Source organism: Oryzias melastigma, linkage group LG20 (genome assembly GCF_002922805.2).
Source record: "Oryzias melastigma strain HK-1 linkage group LG20, ASM292280v2, whole genome shotgun sequence".
NCBI classification, from domain to species: Eukaryota; Metazoa; Chordata; class Actinopteri; order Beloniformes; family Adrianichthyidae; genus Oryzias; species Oryzias melastigma.
The window spans coordinates 10,249,283-10,258,971 of NC_050531.1; the positions used below are offsets into that span (position 1 = coordinate 10,249,283).

Genomic DNA, 9,689 nt, shown 5'->3' on the forward strand with positions numbered 1-9,689 from the left:
TAGTCAGTTATATCTCACTTATTTATTATTGGTAATTAAAAAGAAGGTTCTATAAACCAAGAAAAATATTATTAAACAAGCAAATTATCACTTTGACCAAAACATGACAACAACTATGGAGAACCATAAAGGGGAATAGAACAAAGCAGATGACAAGAAAACCACTCTTAAATAAGTGTCTGGTTTTCATGTTTTCATGGAGGCAATTAGCTGAACTTCAGACAGCTGTGGATCATGACAAACCTGAAACTGTTGTGACTGACGAGGGCAACGACCAAACATACAAAAATCCAAACTGAACCACAGAATCCTCACAGTGTTGCATGTTAGGACTTCTTGGTTATTCCTGAATGGCAAGTATGTACACAATACACATCCTATTTAGGAGCATGTGTTGAGTTCTTCCTTTAGATATATTGTTAAGACATAAATCATCTTTTTGATGAGTAAACAGGAATACATGTTGATCATGGAATTTAATTCTGAAGATGTTTGAATAGTAGTTTTAAGACCTCCATTGGTCTTGGATCTACCCACAAATGCACATATTTTATTTACAGTTACACATGTGTGAATTTAAATTATTCTGCCAACTTCTCCTTAATATATATATATAATTTATTTATTGTGGAGAAGTTGGACTATCCTTTAAAATGCTGACTGTTGTAAAATCCTAATCCACATCCCAGTCGAGCCTTTTGGTTAATTTCTTGATGTGTGATGAATCGCAGTAATCTGTAGAAAGGTATTACTTTAAGTACCAGAATGCACCTGGACAGAGTGCATGCATAAAACACCAGCTCCCTCATGGTTATGTAAGTGTGCCATCTGTGCCCGATTCTACATTATTAACCAACTGCTGGTTATGTTTGCAAGACCTTTAGTGTACTGCAAGCTCAGGACAGGGATAATCTGTTCTGGGATGTGAGGGAACAGCAGCATCCTTAAGGAAATGTGAGCGTATTTTATTTTGAAAATCAACACCTTTTATTAGAACTGTATTTTTCTACTCTAGAATCAACTAATGACTGGCATATTTAATTTATTTGTTTTATTTTTAATCCCTTTTGGTCCACTTAGCTTTTCTTTTGGGGAGCATGACGTTTGCTTGTCATCATGGATGCTCTCATCTCCTGAGCAAAACATGTTGCCTTCAAGAGAACCGATGTTAGATTACCTCCGGGTCAGTGAACGAGACTGAAGGAAATACATGGAGTGATGCCAAAAAGGAGACAAGAAGGATCTAAGAAGCACCTTTGACACTGCTGAACATCTGGAGTGATGGTACAGAAAGTAAGTATGTACTGGGGATTATAAGGATGGCGACAGAAGGAGAGATAAAAATGGGGCCGACTTGAGTTTACAGAGAACAAGACTGGTAAAAACAAGCATCAAAGTACTTAAAAATGTAGATTTACTCCCGAACTGCTTGAAAAGAGATGAAATCTGTAAATTTCACTTAAACTTTCTATATATTGGAGCAAAAATAATAACACAATCTGAACTGCTTTTTTTGGACATTTACTGGCATTTAGTGTTTCTTATCTAGGATAAGCTCTAAAAATAATTGGATTGTAACTGTTTTAAGGCTGAACAACCCCCTTGTTCAACTTCATGCACTTTTCTTTACCATATAAAACACAATGGGGTGAAAGAACATTGTATTTCAAGCATTTTACCATAAAGCATGTTGATGAAAGTTAATCTATATAAGGTGATGGATAGATAAAGAACATCCAACAAAGAAGTCCTCTTTGTGTTTCTGTAGGCCTCTTTCTGATTTCTTCTCCAGAACTATCTCTGCGACTTGAACTGGGCGACCTTTTAGCCTGCCTGTATCCAAAAGCTACAAAAATAAATTTTTTATTCTGTGCTTAGAGACTTAGTTCCCCTTAAGCCAGGAATTATGACCAGGAATATTTGAGGCTTTTAGATCTCACAGGTGAGAGCCAATATATTCACAAGTGTGTCACTTTTCTTCTTTAATTCATTTTTCAGAGTTTCTTGGCTCTCCGGGTCCAAATAATACAGGAACATTTGTCTGGATTTTGCAGAGTTGAGCTGATTTTATTATTAAGTTTTTGATTGATTTCAAATAAATTTCCACCCATTTTACAAAGTCACTTTTTGTTTAATTTACCTAATGGCTCAGTTTATTAAGCCAAGCCTGCTTAAATAATCCTAGTATTAGATTTCATGCATAAACCTATTGTTTTGTCCACTAAAACCTCAACTTGTTATACAAGCTATTAATTACTTTGTCTATAATTTTTATTTTAGATGTTTACGGCTTAAATTAACTCTGTGGTTTGTCTAAAAATAAATTATTTAAGGTCATTTAAGCACCATATTGCTCTGAGGAACCTGCTATAATTATATCTTTAGTTTAATTAAAGCTAAGTCACAGTAAAAACTGATTTATGTTTGCGCCGCGCCTTGGCGAATCGTTATTTGTGTATGGAGTTTGTTGATCAAGTGGCCTCCACAGTCCGTCCATGTGAAGAACTAACCTCGGAAATGGGTCCTGGCAGACAGCTGGGTTTGTAAATCCTGTCTGGGATGTATTTATAACACAGAAATCCATCTTCTGTTGGAGCTCAGTTTTGGTGAACCTTGTTGTAGTGCCATTATGATTAAATACTGTGGTTTGTTTTATTAAAATTAAAATCACAAGGATGTTTCGCATGAATGAATATGTCTGACACGTGGGGAATCCAGATGTTTCTTTCCGACTCCTTTAACAGTGAGCATATTGTTGAAAAAGCAGTAAATTCTGAGGCTGGGGAGACGGAGAAATGATCTTTTCAGATGGCAGATGGCAATGAAGTAGTTTTCAGTTTAACACCCCACTTCTGAGAAGTGCCTAACTCACAACACTTTGTTCTTTAGTTGCGGTCTCGTTGCAAACCTGGAATAACAGGTGTTTTTCATTGATGTTGTTCTTAACACAGTCCTTTAGTTTAGCACCCGTCTGCTACTGTCGTCCTGCTGGGAGTTATTGCCTGGGATTTGTAGCCCTCACCTCCTCACAATCCCTTACTTAAATAATTTTAGAGGATTTTTTTAGTTTTAAATAATTCCCCACATATATTATCTAAAACTGCTATAATAAACTATAAAAGAAAGCGAGAAAACTAGAATTATTGCGTTTTTATTGGAGTCTTACTGTCTAGATACTAAAATTATTGAAAGCAACCTGGATTTCATCGTTTATTTTGGAGAAACTATTTAAAAAAATACAGTTTCTGCACCTGAGATCTTATCGCACATGAAGTGAGGTTTACTTTCAAAGACTGTCAAAGGTTATAGGGATAAGTTCTTTTAATATCAAGTGAAACAAGATGATACTTTTGTTGGTAATTTTGCATTTTTTAGTGTTTCTTTGATTATAAAACAGCGTTTTTATTTTATTTCCCATGAGATCCTTTTAAATGAACCATAAAGTCAAACAGAACATCAACTCTTTCATTTATAAAAAAAAAAAAAAAAAACTTGAAGGATGTTCCCAGTTTTAAACCTTTTTACTTTAGCTCCAGTGTTTACATTCAGTTACAATGGTTACATTACAGACCGTAACCATTTTTGGAGTTAACCAGCGCTGGTATGCCACACTTTACAGTATATCTTACCAGGATGGAGATGGAACGTTTTATATGGAGGGGCGAGAGGGGGCAGACGACTTTGGAAGGGTGGCAAAACACCAGAGTGGAAGGCCATTACATACAAAAAGATCAAAAATTCATATTTCTCACAGTGTTATTCTTTATTATTGTTTTTATTTTACTCAAAATTTTAACTTTTGTAATTGTTTGCAATGCTTAAAGAAGCTTGTATTGATTATTTCTTAATCTAGTGCCATGCTGACAAGCCTTACTCTCCCAGCCTCACTTAAATGCTCAATTAAGAATCAATCAATTTGAGATGTTTTAACATTATTTTTAACTTCCTATTAGATAATTCGTTTTTTGAGACAAATAGATTTTTTTTTAAATAAATTTTAGGATTTTTAAAAACATGCAATTACCATTACAGAATGCATGGATGCTAAAATACACGTTAAAGTAAATGGGGTAGCATGAAAATCGGATTACAATACAGAAATCCCAGGAAAACTATTGGAGTTAAATAAAGAGGCAAATGTTAGTTTACGATTGTTTAACCTTGTAAAGCCCCCTACATCATAGAATTGATAGAAAATCAAAATTCTTTGAAATATTAATGTTTTTTAAACTCTAAAATCCACAATAAATGTTTGAAATTTCATTTTCTTTAGATTTAAATAGTATTAAGATATATTTGTTGAACTGATATTACATTTTATCTTCACATTTTTAACAAGATGTAACTATGTCATAAAAAATAATTATCAACATATTTTAATTGTTTAAATACAACAAATTTTGTAAAAAAAATATATAAATATTCACAATAAAGGAGCTGCAGTCACTATAAAGTTCGGAAAATTAACTAAACTTTTTCTCGCCAAAACTGTTTTTAAGATTTAATGGAGGCAGCCATTTTGAAATAAGTACAAAAAGTCCTTCCACTGCCTCTAGTGGAATGATGATAAACTACAGGGGATAAAATATTGACCTAGTTTTATACAATAAGTTTTTATGAAAGTTTGGATCATGCTAATGGAATAGGGGGTTTAAAAAATGGGTTAATCAAAAATGAATCAAATTGCTAAATAGAGTTAAATATCAAGATGCTGTAATTGGTTTGTCTGTGGAGTGAGAATATGTAAATGTAGCATGTTTTGGGTATTTATGTCTTTAGATAGCGAATGCAATCTTTTTAAGGGAAGTTAGTTATAGTCGAATGACTGCAAATTCTTTGTATTATGCGGTATTTATTAATAGTCTTTTTAAAATTGCAGGATTTGATTTGATACTTTGTTTTTTTTAAGCTTTTAACAGCTGTGGAATTTATTTTACCTTCATTACTTTCACTGTGATCAGTTTTCTGTGTGCACGAGTGACTGCTGTTGATTAAAAGTGTAGTTCTGTCATTGCTTTAAAGACGTATGCTTTATAACGGCTTGATGACATCAATGAAGACTCGCATTGACAGAGGCCTTCATGTCGGAGTGCTCGTACACCATGATGTCATATAAAACAGTGTGGGTCCCTGTAATCCTTGTGATGTGGCGGCAACACCAACTTTAGAGTTTGATTAATGACCTGGACGAGACGAAAGTAGCTGATGGAATGCTGATTTCATGTTTTTTAATGCTCGCTAAGTTCAACATATGTGAGGTCTGCGCTTATCGTAACGTGTGAAGTATGGGGCTGTCGTTAGAACAAACGCTTTGCAGGGAAGATAGAGCGCAATCAGTTCTGACGGCCTGCAGACAAGTTCATGGTCACGGCTGTCACTGGTGGGTTGTTTGCCTTATGTGGTCTGCTGATGGGGGGAGGATCCCTGATGATGGCTCAGATGGAGCATGAGGAGAGGGCATGTTTACGATTTTTCTCTATTAGTGCATCTCTGCCGCATTTAGGCCTGTGTTTGATTCTTTGGAGAGACGGGAAAAGTAAGGGAATTACTCACAGCAAATGTTCTGTCCCTTGGGAGCCAAACAAGAGTCTCAATGCATGGGTGCTTATGCAGGCATGTGGTATGCATCCCCCCTCAACCACTGAGGGAATGAGTTGTCCCGACGAAAGGTCACGGAGACTTGAAAGGCTTTTTTCTAAAATTAGTGTAATTGCCATAAATTGATCTTGGTGTGTGCTGTCTGACAGGGCAGGAGTCCTGATGATGGTATTAGGAGCTATTATTGCTTTCTCAGATGGAAACCAGGCTGTGTGCTATGGCTGGTTGCTGTGTGCTAAACACTGATTAGGACTGCCACCACAGAGGCCTGAAGAAGCCTTTTTATGAAATCTTCAGAAAGGAGCTGCTGGAGAGGCTCGGAACCGCACGACTTTTGAGAAAACCTCAGAGCATCAATGGATTGAGGTTGTTTTATGATTCTCAAGCAGAAGATCATCATTGAGCTTCATACAGAGGTCTTTTACTCCATAAACGCTTTGTTCTCTATATTGTTGGGATGAAATCTGTAACATATTCTTGTGGATCCTAGGCCGAACTAGCTTACAAACAATACGAACTGGACATGACAAGTGTTGAGGTCCCCCATTGGAAATGCATGACCTCTATCCCTTGCAAAATTAGGCCAGAGCCTTCGCCGTCACTTCTTGATACGTCTACTGCTATATTGCAACCCGTCGACAACAATTAGTCCGAGTCAAATGAGTCAAGGAACTACTGGCGCCAATCATGAGTGAGCTTGTTCCAGCCTGTTTGAAGTCCACACCCCTCCCAATGAAAGCAGATCGAGGAAATCTGCCAATCAAACGTTGGAGGCGGGGCCAGTGGGAGTCGCTTGAGAAATCTGATTGGACAGTTTATAACTTGAATAACTGGTGATAAAGAAAATATATATTTAAAAAAATAGGATTAGAAAGAAGGTTGCTAAGAAGAATGCATCAGAGAAAGAATTGTTATCCTGACAAATAAAATGACTGAGAAATAATTGTATTTCTCAATGGAAGTCTATGGGATTTTGACCTTTTTGCACCCCTGCGGGTACTTCCTATATGGAATACGGGAGGGGAGGAGTCGCGATGTCCATTGATATTCATTTCAGTGCTCTGACTGCATCAAAACATTGACTTAACATTGAAGGTAGACGCCCCTGATTTCTATTCAGTGTGAATAAAGATCTATAGTTTCTCAGCTGCAACTTGATGTGGATGTGGATTACCTCAGTTAACATTTTATAGTAGTTTAACATCCTTTGGGCATGATGTATTGAACTGACCTGTAAAATCAGGGAGTGTTTTATTTTGTTTTATTTTTTAAGGAGTTCTGTATCTTAATTTTAGTGTTGAAAACAACATTTGCTGTTTTTTCTAAAGAAGGGCAAGTTGCAAAATGTGATTATAGTAGGTAAATTCGGTCACAGAAACCAGCAATAAATGAAATAATCTGTAGAAAGGAAATTAGTATTGCCCCTACTGCATAATGTGATTATAGTAGGTAAATTCGGTCACAGAAACCAGTAATAAATAAAATAATCTGTAGAAACAACGTTCTTTGTTTTGCCCCTACTGCATAATGGCATTATATGACAACATTGGTATATTTGCTAAGTTGTTCTTCATTTGCTTTTGTAAACACTGAGTATCATTGTAAAAAAAAAAAAAAAAAAAAAAGTGAAAATGTTCTTCTGACTTGGCCTTTCTTTCTCTTCTTTTCTGAGCTCAGATTGCAGCTCCCAGATGGTTCCTTAATCTGTAGGTCTCGCTCAGGTCAAGCCGGGCAGAGCTAGGTAACCCGAGCGTAACTCATAAATCAACCATCCTCTAAACCGCATCCATGGAGACCGAGACAGATGACTTTAATGTGTTTGCTTCTTCTGAAAGCCCAGTCACAGGGAGCTCAGTCCGCTGCTATTGAAGGCTGGACTGACTGAAGCCCATTATCTTCACCAACAGCTGTTGGGAGCTGATATTCTTCTCGCTGTGTGCTTTTATGTCAAAGCGTGTAATGGTGGAAAAGCACCTGAACCTGATGACAGTCGAATTACTCAAGATGTTACCCCATGATTGAAAATTGCTTATTACAATGATGGAAAAGGCAAAGAAAAAGGGAGAAGTGGGTACTTTAAAGACCCACTGGTAGGAAACTTGTGGATTTTTTTGAACATGTTCTAGAGGTATTTTACTTGTGATCAAAGTTGGGGGGCAGAGGTAGAGCGGTTGGTTGGCCTCTGATCGGAAGATTGCATGCTCGCTTCCTGCCTTGCTAGCTAATCTGTTGAAGCGTTCTTGAGAAAGACACCGCGCTCATTTAGCCAGATAAATCATGAACGTGTGTGTGAATGGGACTGTAACTCCACAAATCCTGTTCAAAAGAAATTGTGTAAATTATTTAAGACAGATACAATTGCGACCTTTTAACCCCCCCCCCCCCATGCTAATGTTCTGTACTGCCGTTGAGTGCATGATTGTTTCTATCTATTTTGATGTATTTTATGTCTTGAATTTTATGTTCTGCAGAGCAGGGATATGTTGAAAACCAGCTTTTAATTGTTTTAATCATTTCCTGTTTAATAAATTGATTAAATGAAATGTCAAGTGGCCCTTCTGAGAAGATAGTAAAGAGCTCTAATACAGTAGGTATACACCATTCAAAATTAAGCCCAAAATTACATTTCTGAGTATTTCTTTGTTCAAGTTTTTGTGAATCTGGAAGCAAGTGCAAAAATGCTGATTTAAAAAAGCTTGTAGATGTGAGCGACTACAGCAAGCCACAAGCTCCTGACTCCAACTGTATCCACTTCTTGAAAGTCTTCCTTGCCCAAGGTGGCCTCAAAACTGTACTGCTGGATTGTGTCATTATTGCTCGTCATTTTTATTACACCAGAAATGTTAGGTTGAGTTGTGAGGGGCTGTAAGCTAGTGGGAGAGTGTAAACAGATGGATCATGGAAAGGGACCACTGGGAAAACTTTTACAATGGATCATATATTGGGGCGCTGAGCCCATCAGAATTCAAATGCATAGTTTTTTTTCTGGGTGCATTTAGTCCTGAGTTTTGATGACTTTTTACCATTTGAAAACACTCGATCTTATCCTCAAAAATCAGGACTGAGAAGCTTCTGTAGAAGCAGCAAGTCTGTCTTTGTTTGTGCCCTAAGCCTGACAGATGGAGAATTGCAATGTGATGCCGATGAACCTCCCAACTCTAAAGACAAACTCCAGCAGCATCACCATGCGGTATATTTGCTTTGCCAGTTTATTTTATGTTTGCTGTTTACTTGATTTGTGCTGCAAACTGTGCAAAGCAAGAATTCCTGATGATTGTTGTGATGTTCTGAACAACAATCTGGAGACAAGGAAGAAGTTTCAGGAACAACATGCGTAAAATATAATTAATATAAAATACATTGTAAAATCTGCACCGTGTAATACCTTTGACTCAAGCACATCTATATCAAACACGTAATATGTATATTGTCACTGAATCAACTGATTCATATCTTGATATTAACATCAAATATGAAGCCAAAGCCTTGAGGGAATGATGGATATTTCCTACCGACAGCAGTACTCTCCAGAGCTGAGCCAAACCCCACTGAAACATGGCTTGTCAAAGCTCACTGTAGAATATGAGAAGAAATTAAAACACACTGTTTGGCCGAAGCTCAAACTGCTGGTTTGATCTTTGGCCAGATAAGAAAGGGCTTCATAAAGACGGGGTTAGCCTAACCTTGAGACGGCAGCTCCCAAATGTGATAAAGGGCCGCTCTCTCTTGGAGTTCTTATAATTTCCATTCTGGGATATCAGTTGACTTGACAGGATTTGGATGTTATTCCAGCCAGTCTGCTTACAACTGGAAATGTTTTAAGGTGATGACTGAGCTAATCATCCACAATTTTATTTTCCACCTTTAGGTGTTGAGAAATAAAATGTTTTTCTGAATATACTGAGGGTTTTTTTTTTTTTGATTATACATTTTAGGACAGCATCTTCAAGGTAAACATATTTTAGATGTAAAAAGTTTTTAAAAATTTGTTCATTTTGTTATTCAAAAGAAAGCATTTTACGATGAAATATATGATTTTGCCAGTGGCGGGCCGTCAGGGCCTGCAAGGCCTTCTCTGCTGGCCTAAAAAT

At 36.9% G+C, this 9,689-nt stretch overlaps 1 protein-coding gene across 5 annotated transcripts in view; it reads left to right on the forward strand.

The window, feature by feature from the left end:
• Positions 1-217: 217 nt before the first annotated feature.
• sulf1 (sulfatase 1) overlaps positions 218-9,689 on the forward strand; it is a 62,457-nt gene continuing 52,985 nt past the window's right edge. For 4 of the 5 annotated variants that reach the window (XM_024279960.2, XM_024279964.2, XM_024279962.2 and 1 more), the window contains exons 1-2: positions 218-357; positions 1,081-1,293. The gene's annotated coding sequence lies outside the window, so the exon portion shown is untranslated. Of the gene's footprint in view, positions 358-876; positions 955-1,080; positions 1,294-9,689 lie in introns of all 5 variants that reach the window. The other variant, XM_024279961.2, reaches the window with a different exon arrangement.